At 34.1% G+C, this 23,109-nt stretch overlaps 1 protein-coding gene across 3 annotated transcripts in view; it reads right to left on the bottom strand.

Moving 5' to 3' along the window:
- Positions 1-23,109, bottom strand: part of FSTL5 (follistatin like 5) — a 249,089-nt gene that overhangs the window by 93,925 nt on the left and 132,055 nt on the right. The window lies entirely within an intron of this gene.

Here is a 23,109-nt window from a genome sequence, read left to right on the forward strand (position 1 = left end):
TATGTAGCTTTGTGTCCTCTGCAAGGTAGGTAAAAGCTCAGAGGAAAGAGAAGAATGACCAAGCCATGGAGCAGTTTAAATATATATTAAAAAAATCAGAACAGTTTGGATTTTTATTTAAAAAAAAACTAATAATGCAGAGAGTTTGGATAGAAGTCACCAAAATCATGGATGTCATGGAAATGCTTTTCCAGCATTTCCATGACAGCACAATAGCTTATTGTTTCTTTCAACACTGAAAAGTCATGAAAGTAAGTGAGAGGCCAGGTTTTAAATGACGGACATTAGTTTGAAGTGACATATCTGAAAAAAAATCTTTTCCAATGGTTATTATAGATTCCAGAAGGTTTCATGTGCAGATCACACAAACGTATTTCTTAAAAACTACTATTATTAATCATTATTAAAATCAGCAATTAGCACCTTTTGTTAATTTCAGATTCACAAACTGATTAAGCTAAAAAAAAAATAAATTTTGAGCTCATTATACATGTGCTTTAAATTTAATCCTTACTTTAATGAATTTTATTTCCTATGTCCAATGACCAAACTCCGCCTCGAGACCTTGTGTTTTACACAAATGTGCACAAAATCCATATGTATTAGTTCATATATATATATACACTTTAATAATAGTATTACAGTATACTTTAATATACTACTTTAATATATACTTATATTCTTGTATCTGTACTACAGGAATACTGAGCGTGTTTTGAAAAGTATCACTACTACATTTGTTAAGGATATTTACAGCAGTGTGGATAAAGGGTCTACCCCTACAGACTGTGTTGTTTAGAAAACTCTGTGAAGTTGAATTCAAGTGTTATGAGAACTTTTGCAGCCTAAGGGAAAACCCAGGCCAAGAAGGTCAGCTCCTGATTTGTACAGCCTCAATGTCTTTTGCTGCCAGGGAAATCAGCAACCTACTCCCATAATGCCGACAGCCTGTTTCTCACAGGCTATTTATTAGGCATAAGCAAAACAATCCAAACTTTGCATATCCTGACTGACAGACTAGCTCTTTCTCCTCATGAGGAAGAATGGAATTCCAGCTTTTATGCATTTAAGTCTCTTGAAGAGACAGTAAACGAAGTGGCAAATAATAAGTCTCTCTCCCTCCTGTCTCTACTATCATCTCAGAGGACTGAAATTGTCTGCCCAACCTTAACATATCCTCTCAGTATGTGCTGTAACTGATTTCATCCACCATGCAGTGGCTCCTAGGGGAAATTTCAAAGCTACTGTGACAGGTTAAAATTTGATTTGATGTGTGTTACTGGAATTGTTGATCTGAAAGTAGTCAGATATGATATTGTAGGTTTATGTGTATATATAAACTTGCAACTTTTATAGATTCAATATTCCAAGTTAGGCTACAATATATTTCTAGCCTATAAAATTGGTGCAAAAGTTAATTATAAATTATGTTTAGAAGAAAATCTCCAAGTAAATGAAAAAATAATTTTGGGATAACCTATTCCCATTTTTAGACTTAGATCCCATTTTAAAGGCTACACTTAAGATTAGCAAGATATAGCTAAAAGAGTTGTAGATAAAAATATTTCCAAAATAACAAACCACAACAGGTTTCCAGAAAATATAAGTTCTCTCAAATAAAATGATACATTACTTTTTAAGAAAATATGCCGAATTACCTATTCCAATCATATCTGTCCTGTGATATGTGATATCACACACACAGCAAGGATCATTTGTATGGACACACATGAGTAATTATTGTGCATACATAGCATTTCAACATTTTCTAATACATTTTATTAAGCACAGTTGTTCTCACAGCAATAGTTACTTTTAAAAAGCTATGAAAAATACCTTTTTTTTTAAGATAAGAAGAGAGGATATGCTAAAAATTACCTGTGCAAAAGTAAAGCAGAAAAAAAAAATAAGTGGATCACGGAGCAGTATTAGGATGTGTACTTCAAATGAGATATATTAGAATTTAAGAAAAACCTCATGGACTTGCAACAAATTTTCTCATTTACTGTTCAACACTTTGCACTTATATCCCTTGCTCAGAATAGGGAGAATAAGATGACTTTCCACAACAACACTGGCTAAAATCGTCACTAAAAAACACTGCCTTTGCTTGAGCTTTAGATATTTTCTTTCAAAACAGAAAAATAATTCCTGCTATGCTAGTGTATTTTTAATAACAACCATTGCAGATTGGACTGTGTCAGTTTTTTTGAAAAGAGTAACAGCAGAAAGCATATCAGCTAGTGATGCAACATGGATGGGATGTTAAATTTCATCTGAGCACTCTTTTGTGGCATCTCAGTGTTTAATTTTCTGAAGTTAGTGTTTTTAGATGCACAAAGCAGAACTTTAAATCTTCCAAAATTTCTGTGCTGAGTCTTTGCAATGGTGGTGAGAAGGGTATTTAAGATGTACAAAAGAGGGGAAAAAATGCAGAAGAGAGGGGGGAAAGGTATATGAAAAAGATACAAATCGAAAAAAATTTTGAAAGTTACTTAGGTTGAATGAAATTTTCCATTTCATTACTAATATGACTTATCCTGTTTCTTCCTGAGAAGGAGCATTGTTCATTCTTGCCAAATGCAACGCACCATTTCCAAAACACCTCTCTAATTTTGCTGATAATGTCACATTAACACCAACTTATGCACATCACCAAGTTTCTGAAAAGCTTCAATGTGATACTTCTGTGCAGGCTGTCAGTTTCTCTGCATTTCACCAACTCCTCTGGGATACATTTCTGTGCACTAGAAATTGTCTACACCAATAATATGTACTATAAAAATATATTTTAACAATTTTCCTTGTAGATTCTGGGAATGCTGGCTACTATAGTGACTGATCAGATAGAAAAATGTAAAGAAAGATACAACTACTTTCTACAGTCACTGTAAATGTATTCATTAAACTTTAAGCCCTAAGCTGGGTGTGCCATTGATCTTGCATCATGGGGATATATGTGACTGCACAGATATCACTGTCTTCAAATTATGATTATATTTAGTTAATAAGAGAGAAAAGGTTCAAGAAAAGATCTTTATTTTCCTTATTTTCTTACTTATGTTCCTTCATTTAAATACCAGTATGGTTTAGTTTTTTAAAAAAAAATATATATTCACACCATTGCATTCATTCATTTGAGTTTTGGGTTATTTATAAATTTAGTAGCTTATTTTCCAGCTTTGGAATGATGTAGACAGAAACAAGTTCTACAAAGAGATCATTCTGCTGAAGAGAACACTGAATGTTCCTCTGATGTACCAGAATCTGTAATGAGCAGCAACAAAAACTTTACAGAATAGTGAGGAAGAAATGTAGTGAGGCCAGATCAAGCTACAGATTTCTAAATTTGGGATGTATTTGCAGCTGTGAACAGCCTAAGCAAGGCTTCTAAATAGCCCAGCTAAAGAGGAATTCATCAAGGTGGATAAAACTGTTAAAACCAGAATACTTTTCCCTATAGAAATGTTTAAAAAAGTACTTATAAGTCAAAAATATTATTTTTCAATAATAGCTTAAAAAAAATCTCTCTTCAGGTAAAAAAAGGAAAGAATATATGAAAATGACACTCAATAGAAAGAAAACCAGGAGGCTGACAGCCAATGATCTCAATGTTTATCTGCAAATCAATAATCACACCCATTTATATATGTACACAACATCCCAAGAGATTGTTTAAACAACCAAGAGGTTGTTTAAAATCAGTATTTTGGCAGCTTCTCTGATTTACTTCCATTTAAAAGACTGGTAATAAATCTTTGCTTTTTCTTCTAGCTGCTTTTCCAGCTACACAGAACCTCAGATGCAGTTCCAATAGTTTGTTCGATTTTCTTTCCCTCTCCCCACCCCTTCATTTCATTTCTTCTTATTCTCATCTTTTATTTCTCCCCAGTCCTACTTCCCCTTTTGTTTCTCTACCTTATTAATGTCTACTGACCCTGTTAGTTCTTCTTGTCCCTTCTTAAATACATTCAGAAATACTATTTATGCAATAGCTCTAGATGCTGAAGTGAGCATCAGCTGGCTTTTATCACATCTGGAACTGGCTTGGCTTCATCACTGGGTGGGGGAGAGGAGGAGGGCTCACAGCAATGCCCACCTTGTGGCTTGGGAGCACAACTTAGTGTGCTAACCCATTACAGTGTGCAGGTATGCACCCTCACCACTTCCTGCCTGAATTCTGGGAAGGATGCGTCTGTTCCCAAATGCACATCTCCTCCTGCATGGCAAGGTGGGACCTGCAGCATTCTAGTAAGCATTCTAGTCTGGACAACAGGGAGATGATGACAGTAAGCACTTTATTTTTCATCCAAAAATTTATCTCAGGCATTTTGATCAGATTTAGATCTTCAACTAACCAGCAATACACCCTTAAGATGATACTGCAGAGTATAACTTTCTGTCAGAACAGGAGTGTATACAATTAAATACAGAAATATTCACCAGATTGTCTTCTGCTGCTACTCACTTTCCAGTTTATTCCAAGGTAAGAAAAAAATTGCTCTCAAAACACTGATCACAAATACAAATTTTAGCCAATATAAACTGATATTAGAAGCTATTCAGGCCTTTCCACAGGTGTATAAAATACATAACATTTGTGATTATGTCTCTCCATGTATATCCTGTACAAGTAAACTGCTATGGACCCAGTCACCATGTGTCACCATCACTTTTATACCTCTATAAAACGAAGATTCTAGAAAACACTTCTTGGATCACTCTTTTCAGATTTTCCTGCATAGTTTTTTGACAAGACCTGGCACAGCATTCAGCTGTCTACAGTGTCAAGTCCTGTCATCTCTGGAACACTTGCTCAGCTGAAATATGAGCTTTCCCACCATCCCATCCAAGACTGCACAGTTTCACAGTTTATCTTTTCAGTCATTCACAAAATATGCCAATGCATATTGCAGATGTAGATTTAAATTTTAAAATAAAGTTTTAGTGAAGTTTTAGAAAATCAAACTTAGTCTCACTTCCCCCTACTCCAGATCACTCTTTTCTCCCTCAGAATCTGGACTTATGGTGCTGAGCCATCTCATCAGGCTTCAGAAATGGGAAGAAACATCTAAAATACAAAAAATCATACTGAATTTCTGCTGATAAAGTCCTGATATGGAAAAATATTTCCTCTTGATAACACTTTTCATGAAGTGATTGAAGACAAATGGCAAAAGGAAAGGGGGTGTGTTGGAATGGGAAACACAGACAAGGCTGGGACACAAATAAAATGAGACACATAACACACAGATTAAAATTTGCAGTCTAAGCTCCAAATGTAGTCTGAATTTAGGACATCAAGCAGAATCCTTAGCTCTAGAAGCAGAGTCCATGATCTACTGCAGAAACACAGCTTTATAATAAAGCCACCCTAATCAGATAAAAAATCCACATGGCCAGAACAAGTATCCTGTTACTGATAGTGGTCAACAGCAAATGCACAAGGAAGAAAATACCAGGCAAGCACAAAGTGATAATATTGTTTCAGCACCCATCAATACAAAATTGCCAGGCCAGAGGCAGTTTATGGTGATGACACTAGCATAATGGGTCAGGAGATTAAATTATCCTGCAAGAAAAGGAATATATACTAGAATTAGCTGGCCTGTTAGCTGAAGAACTCAACATTTCCACTGCTTAATCTAAAGAATACCTTATTTTGGAATGGAGGGAATAATTTTCAATGAAGAAGAAGGAAAATAAAGTCATGTTTTTAAGGTGATGCTAAAGAAGAAAACCAAACCAACCCCCGCCCCCCAAAAAACCAACAAACCAAATCTAATTATCAGAATGGCTATCTTTTTTTCTTGTAACAAAAAAAACCTAAAAAATTGTAGATCTCAGATATTAATCCATTATGATTCCTAAACTAAAAACTCTTGAGTTGTTCAAATCTATGAAAATAATATTGATTACCATATTTTAAATCTGAAAAAAGGTACACCTTTTTTTTTTTTTGATAGAGATTAAACCACTGTTGTCAGAGGAAAATAGCAGTAGCAATTATGAAAACCACACATTTAATCCAAACATATAAGGAAAAATGTAAAGGATGAAGCTCTGTTTTATGTCTGTCTTCTCACACATATAGAAAGTTTATATATGGACTGCTTCATAATAAAATGCATATGAAATAAAGGCAGGATCTTCTAGCATGAAATAGGACCAGGAAAATTATTAACCCCTCGGAAGTTCTATACAAAATTTTGAAACTGGAATTAGAATTCCTATTAAATAAAAAAAAATGGCAAGCTTTCTTATAATAAAAATTACACTTCAATCATATTGATTTCCAGAGACACTCCACCCCCTGCAAACTATAACATATTTTTTAATATGGATTGCAAGTTCTACACTCAGTCAAAGTGTCAGTTTCTTTGCTTTTCTCAAGATGATTCTACTCACTTTCCTGGGCTGCTTACACCAAAATATGCAGCTTGTTTCAACTATTACACAGCTCCCATCTAACTGTTGTTTACTAAGTTCACCTTAGCTTGTAGGTGTCCCTGAAGTCCTCTTTTTGCCAACTTCACTGGACATCACCATTAACATTAGTTTTCTCAGCTCCCATGTTTCTGAGAGAGAGATTTTCCCTAGGTTACTCAGATGTTACTGACAGGTTAGTAGGTTACATCTGTTACTGACAGATGTTACTCATCTGTCAGACAAAAAAACAGATAAACCCCACAAGCTGTATCGGCAGTGAAATGTAAACTAAAATTCTGCCAAAAATTCAGTCATTACAAATCAGTTTGTATGTCTTGAATCTCATTTTTGATCTAAATCTTGGATGGATGAGCAAAACAATTTATGAACAAAAGACATGATATTAAAGATAATTTTTAATAGCAGACTATATTCAGTTTCTACTTTGGATCCCTTCAACAGCTTTTAATTTTCAGGAGTGAACTAAACTCCAGCTGTTGTGAAAGCTGCTGATTAGCAAGCATAAACTACTGAAATAATAAACAGACTTCTTTTCTTAACCTTCAGACATGTCTCTGTCATAACTGTGCCCTTATGTTCTACATGAATGAGATATAATTGATTTTCATGTAGCAAATATAGTTCAATGTAAACAATAATATGGTTAAAAGATGATGTTGAAAAAAGCCAATAATGAAACAAACACTCCCACCTTCAGGACTAATTCGACTCTAAAAGACACCTCACACTGACATTTTATTATCATCTGTACTCATCAACTTAACCACCAATAGTACTTTTCTTTAAAACGTCTTTAAAACCTTAACATACAACAAGTAAACCATGATGACTGACTACTTTCAAGCATAGACATTTAAGTTTGGAGAATGCATAAAAGGTTTATAATACCAGTAAACATAAGGATTATACACTACATTTTCTAAATCCTCGCAGGAATTCTAATGAGGAATAAAGGCAATTATAATTCATTATAAGATGAATTGCAAATGTTTAGCACGTCACTAGCACAAGGTTTACCCAGTACTGGGAATTAGAAATTATAAAAAAGGAATTCCATAAAGTTGAAAATAATATCTTTCATTAAAGCAGTGGCACACATTCATGAATGGTGTTATATGATAAAAGTACATGGTAATTTTTTTCACTCTGAATAAATCCATTTAAATTATGCACCTTTTGTTGATGGCAAATTCAGATACTAAGACTACTAAAGAATTAATAATAATTTTATAAACAATTTTAAAAATACAGTTGTTAACAAATTTGCAGGCTGTAAAGACAGACTGGGGTTAACATCAGAGGACTTCCTAGAGAAGTGAAAAAGCTCTATTTATTCAGCTTTGTGTGGGGAACACTTAACAGACTATACCCATGAATTTAAGCCTGAACTGGTTTCTACTATGAAATGATGAGCAATATGTCGAATACAACAGTAGCTGTTAGTTTGAACATCATTTACCCCAGCTAGGCTTTGATGCAGTCACTCTGAATGTGAAGTCACACTGCTGAGCCCCAGTTAGGGAGGTGTGGATAGCATGAGTGAACAGCAAGTATCTTACCCTGCCTTCAGGCTCAGTGTCAGTATTCCACAGACTGAAGGTCAGCTTACTACAACTGGATTCAATACTAACGTTTTCATGAGTGACTTGGATGTTAGGACAAAATGAACCCTCAGAAATCTTGGAGCTGTCACCAAAGTCAGAGGCTCAGGAAGCAGATTTCTACAAGATGGTTCTTCAGAGGGAACTTTATAAACAAAAGGAATGGGCTGAAAATCTGTAAAATTCTTCCAAGACAAATGAAAAGTCTTGCACTTGGGACAGGGTAAGTCCATGTAAAAATACAGGGATTCAGCTGGCTGGAAATCAGCTTTGCAGACAATGATTCATGTAGACCACAACTGGAACGTGAATAAAGAAGTTTGGCCAAATGCCTGCAAGAATTCACTTCTGACATGTTCTGTGCTTCAATAATCCCAGCTATGAAAAATCTGAATTGTTGATGCTAGTGGTTGGGGTTGCAAAAACAAAGGTGATCCAGTCCATGAAGCCCAGATGGATTTCTGAAAAGCTCTTAACAGAATCCCTCAAGTCTTTATCATGAGCTTTGAAGAGACAGCTACCTGTTTTACAAGCTCTGCCAGCATGACTTCATGTCCCGGTGTAGTCTCAGGAGCAGTAACAGTGGCATCATGTAGTAGAGGCATGGGAAGAGAGCCAAAGGAAGGTTAAACTGTCCAAGTGCTCAACAGACCCAGCTTCCCAACACAATACTGTTACCTGCATGCCATTTCATTTGCTCAAAGTACAGCTCCAATTTATTCCAGTTTCATCTAAGACTATCCAGAACCTCTGCAAATGTATCCTTTATTCTGAACATGAGGAATATGCAATCATGTACAGCTAAACAATTAATCTAAATGGAATAAACTATTAGTCTGATGCATTGTTCTAGTTAGGAGCTTTGATTCAAAAGTAAAGACATTTTTTCCACTTAAAAATACACATTAGTTTACCATTAGTTTTCTCTTTTTTCTTATTGTAATTATCTATCTTGTTCACTAAACACCATTCAGCACCAATAATCAAAGACACAGAAGTTTTAACAGACAAAAGCTATTTTTGCACTTATGATTCATTCTCCATTCTCTTCATCAAATGAGACAGAACACCACAAGGCATATGTGCAAAGATAATTAAAATTTCATAATGCAGTAACAAAAAGTCAACTAAAGTTGAGACAAGCTTCTTTCAATACCTTAATTTAAAGACTTTAATTATAAATTATAATAAAAGGAGGATATCAATAAAAATCCCACCATCTAGCACTAGTGAAAGCCCAGCTTACGTGGATTTAGATCTCCAGAGTATACAAATCTCCAAATTGATCTAAGTAACTGGAGGCCTAAGAGCTGCCACAGCCTCTTGCCTTTCTTCAAGCATTGTTAACTATTTCTGCCAGGGACTCCCCAGTTATTTGATGTCAGCCAAGAGAAATGACCAAGGATCATGTCTTTCAGATTCAGGTTCTGAGGGAGTGGTTGTCAATTATAGGGAGTGGTTGCCTCTTCTACATCTTTTTGTTTAGCAAATTTCTCTCACTCCCATCCATCACTGCATCAAACTGCCTCTTAATAATTTGTCTCTTCAGCAACTCTTGCCACCAGTGCTATCATCATTTACCTTCTTTCTAGCTGCTGACAAAGAAATCAACTGAAATGAACATGACCTCAGAAAAACCTACTAGTCAAATGCCCAAAGTGGGTCTACAGTGGAGTATAAAGACATCCAAAATGTCTTGTTTAGTTAGAAGTCACATTTGCTGCTGGAGATTGTTGTGGATTAGATAATGTAAACTATGTTTTGTGCTTGACTTTTTTATTTAAAGTAGTTAGTTTACAGCTAACTCACCTATTTTTAATAAACTTGCAGCATAAATATTCAGTTTTTCACGTATACATTATCCAAAATACGAGTTTTTGCAGTTCCTTGTTTCTATGGGATCTGTTAAATCATAGGGAAGCAAAGGACATAATACCTTATAATACCTTATAATATATAATGTTATCAAATGCCCCCTCTCTGCAAGCCGAAAAAATTTGCTTCAAATACAAAATTTCCACCATTGTAGAAGTTTGAAAGAAGCATAAGGTAAATGTGATCAGAGAATGTTTCCTAATTCAGTTTTTTAGATTAACAATTGAATAGTTACAATAAATATCAAAACATCTGCAAATCTAAATCATACTTTTTAAATGAAGTCATAATGATGAACAAGTTAAAAAATCCTAACACTATTATACAAAAATAAAGGCACAGAACAAGCTATTTTTATAAGCTATACTTTATACTTTACTTTCCATTGCAAAAGTATATATATATGGCAATAACCTAAAAAAAATTGTATTGGGTGAAAACAGCCAGTAATGTGTATTAGAAATTACACATAATTAAAAAGAAATCTAGTCCATTACTCCTTATAATGTTTTCTGGTTTTCACTTGAAAAGAAAATCACAGGAAATGAAACTGGGTGTTAAACATAGATTTCTTATCCAGAGAACATGGAAGTGTTAATTCACTGAAACAAGAGTGATAATTGGTTTTGAGCTTATTTATTGTAGGATATGTTGCTAAATTTGTCTAAACAAAAACAGGAGGTTATGCAAAAATCAATTTCTGTCTGCTTGTTGTATTTGCACATGACTAGCTCAAGTAAAGCCATTTTATCTAAATCCTAGGAGTTAGCATAAATATTTTCAAGTCATTTTACTAGTATAGATCCAAATTTAATGCTCCTCTTTATTGCAAATACAGATGATGAACACCAATACTACACATTTGCCTAAAATGAAACGTTAAAAATGCTTCAATCTATGAAGTATTTCTGGAACTAATCAATACTGAAATGAGAATTTTAAGAGGAGAGTTGACAGCCCTGGTAATTCACAGTTTTATGCATGAAGTTCTCAGTTTATAAATGTAATAATTTGCCAATTTTATTTATTGTGTACCTTCATTTCACTTTCAAATTTCAAGACTTTTTCCCAGAATGGTAATGGGATTTCTAAACATCTAAGATCTCTGGATCTGTCCTGAGTTTTATAATAACTGAATTTTGTAAAAACCATCTCCTCATCCAGTTCTGTCAGGAGAATGAGAAGCCAGTATTATAAAATAGTAATTCAGGATTAAATTACCTGAACTGTGAATGTGGTTAGAAAGCCTAAAGCATAGCAGAATTTCTATATTGCTATATATAATATATACTAAATATACTATATTTCCAAATAAAAAGAAGGGGTCCATACAACTGTTATTCAATAGTTCCCTGAAATCATCAGACTAGAGTTATGAAGCAGCTCCTCACAGAAATATTTAACATTGAAACAAAAAATGAAAGCAGTTTTAGTACAGAAGAGATTCTGAAAAATCTATCACCTGGCTGAAGTTTCTACTTACATTTAGAGGGGAAAAAAGAAAGTAAGCAGAAGTCAAAGTAGGCTCTGTTACCTGACTGTAGAGGCTTCTAATGTTTGTTATTCACTGAGGAGAGTTTTACTTCTCTTAAGACCAGATGTTTGTGCAAACATATTCTGAGAACAAGGACTGTGGATATTCTGCTCTCAGCTTTGCAAATCTGGTATGTTTCCTCAAGATCAAAGCAGGCAAAGGGCTATGCATCTAAAAAGATCAGCACAAAGGTTAGAGTGCAACTTGCAGACAGATGGGATTAAGCTGTGACTCTTAGTACTTCAGTTCTGTATCATACAGTCCTACTCACACGTTTTCTACCCTTTCACAGACACCAGATCTTGAAAGCTGCTGGCAGGTCTCTTATGAAAAGTCACCAGCGGAGTTCCTCCTCAACCTCCACTGAAACTCACAATGATCAACATGATCCAGGAGAAGTAGGAAGAAAATAAAGTGATAATTTTCTGGGACAGATTTCTTCAGAACAACTTATCAGGTAGTTCAGGTAGCAAACCTAAAATCTGATTTGCTTAAAGACCTTACATATGAAATTGACATGCAAAATTCAATAGATTTAATTCAGTATTGAAAGCATTGCATGAAGGAAATTTAAAAAGTGCAAAACCTTGTTTACAGAATGATAGTCTCTCAACTAGTTAGCATTGCTCAGGTATTGAGTACACTTTGTAGTTTATGCAAACATCTACTCATTCCTGGAAATACGACAACAAAAAGAATTACTAGGTAAAGACTGGTACTCAGAAAAAAATTCCTATGCCATTGTATAAATCCATGTTGCATGAGCGACTTGACTGTTTGCTTTCTGTCCCTCCCTCTGCAAAAAAAGTTCCAATAAAACTTGAAAAAGAACGGAAAAGCACAATAAGAATGACTGAAGAGGTGGGAGGTTTTCCATACAAGCAACTATTAAATGACTTGGGAATTTCAGAATGGAAAAGAGATGACTGCAAAGATATTTCAGGAATTTAAAGAAAAAAAAAAAACCACCAACAAAACTATTTCAGAGAAAAGAAACATGGAACAATTGCTCACTGTTTCTTACCATACAAAGCTTAATAAGCTAAACAGGAGGTGTGCATAATGAAGAAAAAAAGATAGCACTTTTATCCAGTACACATTATATTGTGTCTCTGAAACAGAATATTGTAGATTTTAATTCCACATGGGTGCAAAAAGTAAACAAACCTATGAGTGAGACATCCATCAAGAGCTACTAAAGAAAGGCAGCCTCTGAGAAAAAAATCACTATAGAAGATAATATATTTTAGAAGAAACTTATATGCTTTTGCTTCTTTAGCAATCTTCCATAAGCACTCTTACAACAAAGATCCTGCAGTAGATGTGCACTTCCTCTAGTCCAGAAAAGTTAATATCTATATGTTGTTACCCAAAGTAGGCATTAACTCGACAATTCATGAGCAAGAACACATTAATCTTTGTTTAGCATCAAATATTTCTTAAATAGACTACTATTAGTCTATTTTTTAAAGTTTTAAAACACTACTAAAATTCCCTCCAAAGAAACCCTCTCTACCACATGTCGTAGTTGGGAAGAATTATAACCATAATGTAAAACAAATTTTAAAAAAATTGCACTTTCTCCCAACATTTATTCATGACAGAGTGGCAAACAGATTACTTGTTGGATCCCTGCCATCTTAGGCAATCAGGTTCCCAATTCTTATACCACATAACTACACAGAGAAGGCTTATGAGGTTTTGCTCTCTAGGTTTTCACTATTTTGAATCTTCTTTTTTGACCTCTTCTGACATGATATTGCACTATGTAAAACCTCTGCTTCATAGCCTTTGTATTACACCTTCTTTTTTACTACAGTCAAAATTGCATTTCCATATAAATCACTTGCTAACATACTTAAGATAAGATTTGACATTCTGCAAGCATGATGTGTTTAGAAAACTGGCTTGAGAATCTACTGACAATTTAATTCTGTATATAAGACAGGCACAGGGATATTTTGTTAACCTGTTTTCTCATTTCCTTTAGTAGAAAATGTTCAGGTTTTCTTCTTGGGGGCTGGGGAGAAGACTGGGCTTTTTTAATATCCAACAGCAAGTTTTGGGTTTTTTAATATCCAACAGCATCCATAATACATTTGGAAAATTGCAAAGATGTTTTTAGGCTGTAGATAGTATGACAGAATCATTTAGATTGGAAAAGACCTATAAAATCATCATATCAAATTTTAACACAGCACTGAGGAGTCCACAGTAAACCACGTCCCTAAGTGTCACATCTAGACATCTCAGATAATATTCATCCAGCTAAATAAAGGCTGCAGTCACTAAAGGGAGTGGAGTCAGATAATTTCATCTATTTCATGATCGACAATTTTATCAAATATATGCAACCCATACATACATAAATATTCCTACTGAATTCAGCTCACATGTAACTCTTTGATGAATATATAAACAATAGTATATGCAATTATGAGATGTTTATTTCTGAAGATTTGGTAAGCCAGGAGTAATGAGAAGAAATTAGTCTCACAGCTTACAATATCACAGACCATTAAAATAGCTTTAACTGGAGTAGTTGATATTCTTTCTGCCCTACCCACATAGTTGTCAATATTTATACCAAGTTTTAGCATCTTAAAATCTGGTGAGACACACTCCTTAACTCTATACACATGCAAATATTCTTAGCAGTGACAGTATATGAGAAGCTACTTACAAACACTTGGAGGTCTGTGCTATACTAACCAGGCAAATGCTTGATGACAAGAGATTAGGACTTATTGAAATAAAATTTAGAAAATCAAGAAACAAAATGAAAAAAAAGAGCTTTTCATATATATCTTCAAACATAACGGGTAGTTCTATCACTACTGGATGGAATTGATCCTAATTACCCGAGTTAAAATTACAACATGTAAATTATATTTTCCTTCATTCAATATATAACTTCAGAAAATGAAGCTAAATGCTAGTCAGAAATAACAATTTATCATGGTGGAATCCTTTTATCCAAGCCCTTTGTGGATGTACTAAAACAATTAGCATTTTCTAATATATGTATTAGCAACTGTTACCAAGTAGACCAATAAGATTAATAGATGTGTTAAAGAACAATATTCTGCCTTAAAAACCCCAAACCTTCAAATAATTCTTGAAGTGAATGTATTTTCAAATGCTTTTGGGATGCCAAGATCAATTTATTTTTATTTAAAATGTAATAAATGGACAATTTTAATATTGAAAACTATTTTATCCAAATTTTCTTTGACATTCAATAAAATATTTCCTTCACTGTATACTTCAGTTAGCCAAAAGAACATATGTACTAGGATAGTTGTAAACTGTAAAAGCTTACAAAATAAAAAACCCTTCACACCATGGAATCACTGTATTAAAGAGAAAAAAATATACCAAACTCAAAAGCTATGGAGAAATGCTACAATAAAACTTTTAACTGCCTTATTATTTTGAGAAATTAAGTTAGGAATGAAATTTCCTGAAATAAGAAAACTTTACTGGAACCTAATCCACCATGAATGAAGGGTTTCTTCTTCAATATATTTCTTAGCACTGCAGGTATTTCTGAGTCAATTTATCCTTACTGTATGTAATGGATATTTGAGGGCATTCAACAAAAAACTTCTCAGTGAAGTGTAATGCACTTTTCTCTAAGATCTAGCAAGAAAAGCTCACAAGTTTTGCAAAATTGGAATTTTTTTCTATTAACTCCATTTGCAGAATTTTCAAAGTAATTTCATGAAATCTGGTACAAAACCGTGTCTGTGGATTTTCTTTTACAGTGAGTCAGATATTCTTAAGAAAACTAGATGTCTAAAGAATTTCTAAAAATCTTTCATTCTTCCAATGATTATTTTTATTTATCCAAACGTGAGAACAAAAGAAAAGAAAGCAGAGTAGAAGAGTTACTAACAAATACAAACCAGACCTAAAAAAAACCCAAATCACCACCAACAAAACCAAGCAAAAACAAACAAAAAAACTATAAAAACAAAACAAAAAAAAAAAAACCAAACCAACCCCAAAAGATAAATCAACAAACCAAAAAAGGGAAAAAACCCAAGCCCAAAAAATTTCCAGATAAAATCACTAAGCAACACTTTTCTAAAATGAACATTAGTGCTCGATATTTGAAAAGTACCAGTAGGCAAAAAAAGCAAAACAATGAATAGCTTAATCAAATGGCTTTCTTACTAAATAGGACTTTATGAGCTATTAATATTCATGATAGTTCCAGATGAGTAATTCTGCCTTGAAGTAGAGATACTTAATGTTCTTGCTTGTGGATTAGCTAGTGATTGTCTTCTTTAATGCCCAGTCATTACTCCTTATGTTCTGATAGCATCTTTCTTCTCTCCACCTTACCCCCCTCAAGAAGAAAGAGAGCTTCCTTTAAAATATTTCATAGAAGAAACAAATTATAAATTATTCTTTTAATATTTTCTTGAAATTTCCTTAAAACACCTACATAAAGGCTTTTGTGGATGTTGGCTTATCAGTCATAGCCTAATCTTACAGGTACACTGCTCTGCAGAGATAAAAATATTCTCGTAACACATAATATAACAAAAATATTGCAACAATACTATAACTCACCACAGAGAAATGAGAAATAAGCAATAAATCAATTTGGTACTTCACTAACCATAGCTAAATATGTGAAATTGTTTGGTGTTTACTTTTTCCTCACCATTCTGTGTCATTAGGACTTCAGTCTTGAGCACTTTGAGCCAGTAACAAACGCCATGCAAGTCAATCTCTATCAATCCTCTTGTCTGAAACAAAGCCACTATAACTGAGGTGTTTTGTTCCAGTCCTCATCCTCTGCAATCCTATATTTCACAGTGCTATCTCTAGTAACTTACATCACCAAGGTAGTCAAAAGCTTCCAGGTAAATGCACTGATAGGATTAGAGATCAACAGAGCTCAAGGTTCATAAACAAAATCTCCTAGTTTCTTCAGTATGATGCCCAAAGAGCCTTTGAAATATTTGCTTTATTTACTCATGCAAACCTATGGTTGCCTTAAATTTGTTACTCAATTCCCCCAAAACATGAAGAAAAATCAGTTGGCATCAAAATGAATTAACTTAGTGCCATGTGAGAAATTTCGGGCAACTACTTTAATCCATGAAACAATATTTAAAACCTTAGATGCTTCTTTTTTTCTAATGGTCAGTTTAAAGTTCTGCCTACTCATAGAAGAGGGTGCATTTTCTTCCAGCTGAGATTCTCTAGATTGAAAATACATATAGCACAGGTAAGAATTTGAGAGCTAAATTGTGTTGAGCAAAAAAAAAATTACCATGAAGTCCAATAGATCCTGCTCAGTATGTTGTTAACCGGTGTTTTCAGAGGCTAGTGGTGAAATATAACACCCTCTGGAACAATCTAACATGCTCAAGTTGTTGCTGAAAAGGAATTAATGGTAGCAGGAGACAGAATAATACCTCTTCCCCCTCAGAAAATGTTTCCTCCACTATTTGTTTACATGCTTTACTATTGAAGACCCATCACAGTCATAAAACTCTGACTCAAATTACACACTAAATGCAGTATTTGGGACCTCATATTGAATTAATTGGAAATATAAATTATGTAAGCTTTTCTTGAGTTTGCCTTTGTGGACTTCAAGATAACTTAAGGAATTCAGTGGGAAGTCTCATTTGTGCCAGTGAGTAATTCAGTATAAGCCTTTTTAAAATTTAGGTTTTGTTGTAGGGTTGTTTGTTTGATTTTTAATTCTGGTCTATTTTTCTTCAAAAACAAAGTTTCACATTTCAAAAAATGAATTTCTGAACACATACCTGTAATTATTGCATTTGACAACTTAAAACAGTAGAGGTATTCTAATGAAAGCAGTAATGTTTTAGAATACTTTTTCAGGACTGAGAGAATGGGGTAACTATGTGTTCATATGTGTTCATAATGATCATGGTATTTATAGGAACTTCTGTCTGCTTCTTTTCCATGTGATTCTAGACAAAAAAAGCACTGATTCTGAAAATCATTAGTCACTGGCCTGCCTCAATGTTTCCCCTAAAAGGTGAGCCCAAAGCAAGTTCTGTAATTTTGGACCAGATCAAAAACTTCCGTAATATCTGCTATTACTGGAAGTATATAAATCACTTCATACAAATACTTCAGCAACAAGGAGTGCTTGAAACCCAAATTTGATATCTTGATTTGACCTGAATGTTATTTCAAAATTGAGGGTACTTTTAAATATATACAGCATTAGCATGTACAGTAGCAACATACAAGATCCCAAATAACAGCTGCACAACAGATTAGATCTCATTACCAGTGTCAAGTGATACCTGAAAGCACAAGCAATTCCAGCAAAACTACAAAGCACCATTAATAGAAGAATGACAATTAGGTCGTATTTTCTTCTGCCTAGGTAATTGCCACATTTTCTTGTATGTCATTTTTACAGTCAAGTCCTCAGTGTCCACAGCCCTTCTCTGGCCCCTTTTTCTGAGCATAAAACATCAAGAATAGTTCTACGCTAACAAAAAATCAGTTCTGAAAGATATTGGGTTTTTCTTGCCTTCATTTTATTTAGGATATCAATTGTTATATAAAGCAGTTAGTTCAATAATGTATAATAAATTTGGAGTTTATATTAATTGTATTCAATCAGTTTTATTCATAAATGTTTGAACTAGCATCATTATTTCTACTGAAATTACAAAGAGAAATGCCTACATATACATCTGCTAAGTGATCAAACAGAATAATTTATTACTATTTATTTGCTTGTGGTATGCCTTGAGATATTACAGCCCACCACAAAGTCCTCTTGAAGTACCTGCTTTGAAATTTTACTTTATATGGGAGGAAAACAAGTAAGATTATTTATTTTAGACAATAACACTAGAAGAAAAACAAAAGGAGACAATATTTACAGTGAACACAAAATTATCTTGATACCACAGGAGACATTAACTAAAGAAAGAAAACTCTTGAAAAATAAGGGAAGCACACTGGTTGAGTTTTTGTTTATAGAACATATAAACTGTATTCCACACCCTTTTCAGCTTTTGTTTGGCTCCTTCATCTTAGGGTTTTGCCTGTCCTTTCAGAAAAAGTTAAAAATCTTCTTCCCTGTCTAAAAAAAGCTTTGCTGAAGAAAAATCCTTTAGCATGGGACTGGCTGAGGAAGGAATGCAGAAAAGCAAATCAAAACACTAAGATGGAACTGTATCACTTTTAGGATATAAATTTACATGGTGTGGCCAAAGTAGTGGAGGACTGAACTATCCGATTCCTTCACTCCCTAGCTCCCAAAACCTAGCTAGAGCTAAACTTTCTGCTTCATCCACTTGTGTCAGAGGAAGTCATTCTGCAGGCTCCTCTCTGCACACACTATTGATCTAGTTAAACTGTTACAGAATACAGCAGACAAATAATTAGGAGAGAGATGCTACAGCACCAAAAATTACCCCTCACAATACAAGTGAAAGCAGCCTATACCCAGAAAACCACAGTGGTCTTGCCAAGAGGTAAAACCTTACAGAAGCCAGTAGCACCTTCATCTCCTGAGCTTGACAGATACGTTCAAGGCTGAGAGCACCCTCTCACACATATTCTATGTTTGTTATTGCCTCAGCATCTGACCTTCTGAAATGGGAAAGAGATTTTTTTTTTGTTCCATTGCACATAGTTATTTAGATTTGGCTGTCCAGTCTAATGTGTATCTTTTTTGTCAGATAAAATAAGACTGTCAAAAGTAAATCCCAGAATACAAGAAAGCACATATATGTATGTATACATATCCAGATATAAAATTATGTGCATATTAATACCTTTAAAACAGCCTATGTTTCTTCTTTGCCCTTAAGGTGGTTCCTCTTCTACTGCTTGCATTAAAAATAGAACTGCTGGTATTTGTCAGGAAAATTTCTAATCAAGTATGCCAATGAAAAAAATCCTACCTGCAAATGCTAATGAAACAAGACTGATAATTAATTCCAAAGATAGGCATTCGTAATTAAACAAAATGCAATTGCCTAATTCTTTAAAAAGAAACTAATAGAATAGCTTGTTCAACACCACAGTGAAGATGATTTTTTAATCCTGTGTTCAAAATCTTACATAAGTGTTTTTAAATACTGTTTGAAATCACAGCTAGAAAAGTGCACACTATTAGTGTCTTTGATTATTACTATCCTCTTTTTAGGCAAAGGCTGAGGACACAAATTTCCCTTATGCCTTCTCTCACACCTTCTCCAGCCTACTTACTAATTTTGAAAAAGTTGCTCTATGCTTAATAGAGAATGCTGGTGGACAATTACCTTTAGAAAATGAGACCTCTTTAATGGTGATCAAATTCAAATATGACTTAAAGGATATTTTGTTAACTATTGTACATTTTATATTTTAGCAGTGCTAGGTACAAACTGGCTTGAAAAGAAGCCTTGTGGTATCGCCATGTGTAAAAACTGTGGCGCTGTGACCCCTGATGGCCTGTCCAACCTCCACCTCCTAGCCTTAACATTTCTGTGTTCATATGACTCCAATTTCTGTTACACAAATAAAAAATAAAACAAAACAAAAAAACCAAACAACTCCTTTGAATTCTGTGTGGAAGCTTTGAATAGGATCAATTTTTCCATCATTGCAAAGCCAAATTTTCTTCACTGCCATTTTGAGTGAATAGAAGTCGGCAACACATATTCTAGCAGCTGCACAAACTTCAATGAGAACTTGACATTTCTGAAATCCACCACTTCACTACAATTAGGGACAGAGGCAACTCCACTGGGAATAGCAGGTATTAAACTGAGATTAGGTTCCATATGTACAATAAATAGTAGATAAAAAAGGAATGAAGAAACCATGAAAAACATCCTGTCAAGTTCAACTGATGGGGTCGTGCAAGAGGTCAAAAATTCTAGAGGCACTTTTTAATTTAAATTAATGGCTAAGTCTTTTAATGTCTCCAAATAACAAATAATACTATAATATTTTAGAAGACAATCTCCTTCAAATACCATTACTCAGCTATAATCTTTCACTCATTACATAGTTATGAAAATAATTTGGAAAAATAATTTCCTGTTTTGCTTTCTATTTGTTCTAGATGTTTGAAAGTGTCTGAGTTGGTGAAAAATTATCTTTTCCATATTGTAAACTGGCATAATTTTAAAGTTACAACATATTATGTAACATAATAAGAAAAATAATAAATCATACAGTATAAGAGAACTTGAGAATTTGAAGTACTTAAAGAAAACTCTGGAAAAAAAACAGGTTTATTTCTATTTGGAATAAATATTTGCAACATTCCTATGTTACTTTATTAAAGAAAATTAAAATGTTTTATTATACTGTAGGTGAATACTTAATTGAAGAGATATTTTTTGTAGAATAGTGTGTGGAAGATGTGTTGTGAGTGCTGCTTGGGTACAATTCCATACATGGATCTGGTTCCAGGTATGTGTGTCTATATTAATTCTTTGTATCCTGGTAAATCCAGACTTGGCATGAGTAGTAACATCTCACAAGCCTTGCCATAGGCAAACAACACAGGCCTGTGGAGAGGGGCTGTCACATCTGCTTTACCTGGGGTCGGCATGGCTTGTGCGGTTTCAGCTCTGTGTCACCTTTCTTAGCCATAAGAGCACAAGTCTCTAGAGTGACGGGGTGCCACGTTCAATTTGTTTGGGTTTTGCTTAGTTTAGTATACTTTTATAGCATTATATAATTTTTGTTAATGTTGGTGAGATAGGTCAAGCTGTCTGAATTCAAACTCTCTGGAGATAAAATGGAATGGAACTACAGTTAATCCTCAAATTTATTTCAAGAGTATTTATTTTATCTTCATTTCTGTAATGAATACCTAGTACTGTGCCACATTGCTTTGGTTTTCTGGCCACACACCATACAATGAAGTAGCAGCTGGTTTTAGGTTTTATTTTTCAATATGTAATGAAAGCATCTAAGTTTTGTTAATGACATAGAAGAATGAACCTTACTCCAGAAATCATCTTCCAAGACAGCCTCATAGTTTTAAATAGGGCCTTCTCCACTACTCTGCTGCAACAAAGAAACCTAAATGATTCCTAATCTTATATAAGCTAACATTTTCATTAACATTCATATTAAGGCAATGCTTAACATAGCACATGGAAATTATTTTCAGGATTCAAAAGTCCATTAAAAATATATAACAAAAAGCTATTCTTATGTCTGGAGTTTTATAACTCTACAAAAGAGTCCCTCAGAGACACATCAAAGTCTTATTTGGAAGAATAATGTTATGCTTCCCTTAAAACAATGTTTGCAAAAACCATGCTAATGCTTTAAACACGTCTTTAACCTTATTGCATTGCTGTATATGATAAAGGCTTATATCAATTTCTACATCTATGCACTTAATCACAATCTAGAAGTACAACATCTAGCCATATAATCATAGTTAATTTTTGTATCTCTATAGATGCTATATAATTCTGTTCATTTTTGTAAGCTGAACTTGTATCACAACTTTTAAAAAAGAAATTAAGGTATTTCCTAGTGTTTTGCTGCTGCAGTTGAATTAATTTATGTCCCCATCACAATGTCCTAATATCTCCCATTTTCTTCCTCCACCTTATTTCTTGGCTGTGCTCATGCTTCTTTTGCATGAGTTATGGTCTGACCCTTCACTTAATCAATTCAGGTCACACAACAGGGTTGGGATGGGATGTGGAGGGTGAATTTTTTTCTGCTGACTTAGTAAGTGACTCAGAGGAGAGACTGTGACTGCTAGGACACTGCAAGAAAGGCAGTCAGATAACCTCAGGAAGCAGGATCAAGTTATTTTTAGGAGCACTAAGTAATTTGTTCAGCTAAGCTGCATCACAAAATCACACTTTCTGAAAGACTTTCAGGGAAATAAAAATCTTATTCAATGGTCAAAACTGTGATACTTTCAGGCACTCTGTCTTGATTATTCATTTCATGTTTATTCTTCTTGCTTTCCACGCAGCTATATATTTTTTTCTAATATAAATTAACTACTTTAAAACTTTAAGCAGTTTTTTATCCCTTTTTCATTTGATATTACCTAAAGTGGCTGAGTTCTGATCTGTCCAATGAACAAGTACAAGCAGACTAAAGCCTATAATTACTCAAAATGAAGATTCATTAATGGACTAGTCAATTATAAAAAGAATTTAGGAAAAACTTGATCTTCTGTGCTGCCATGTTACTGAGTTTGGAGCAACAACTTTTAAAGCAAAGTCAAATTTCAAGACCGAATCTTAAATTTGAGGCAGGTAAGAGTGAAAAATCATCAGTTCTTATCTGGATACAACAAAATATATGGATATTACCTTTAACATACTGTATAAAAGCTCTTAACATCTTTCTTCTGTCTGTTAACCCAGTGGTTTGGTCAAGATGTTTGCTTGTACAACACACATTTGTTCTGAGACCTCTCTGGCATCCAGAGAACAAATACCTTGCAAAACTACACCACAAATCTTTATCTTCCTCCGAGTCCTGTGAAGCCATAAGGCACCTAATAGAAGGTGGGTTTAATAGAAGGTACATTTATTGCTGGGTTTGTCAAAATGCTGTTATCAGCACCCATAAACAAAGGGTGCAGGGAGTTATTTTAGTTCCATTGATTATGTCTTGACCACACTACTTGCCACTCGTGTAAAGCACAGA

The sequence above is a fragment of the Poecile atricapillus genome, chromosome 4, assembly GCF_030490865.1.
Source record: "Poecile atricapillus isolate bPoeAtr1 chromosome 4, bPoeAtr1.hap1, whole genome shotgun sequence".
In the NCBI taxonomy this organism is placed as follows: domain Eukaryota; kingdom Metazoa; phylum Chordata; class Aves; order Passeriformes; family Paridae; genus Poecile; species Poecile atricapillus.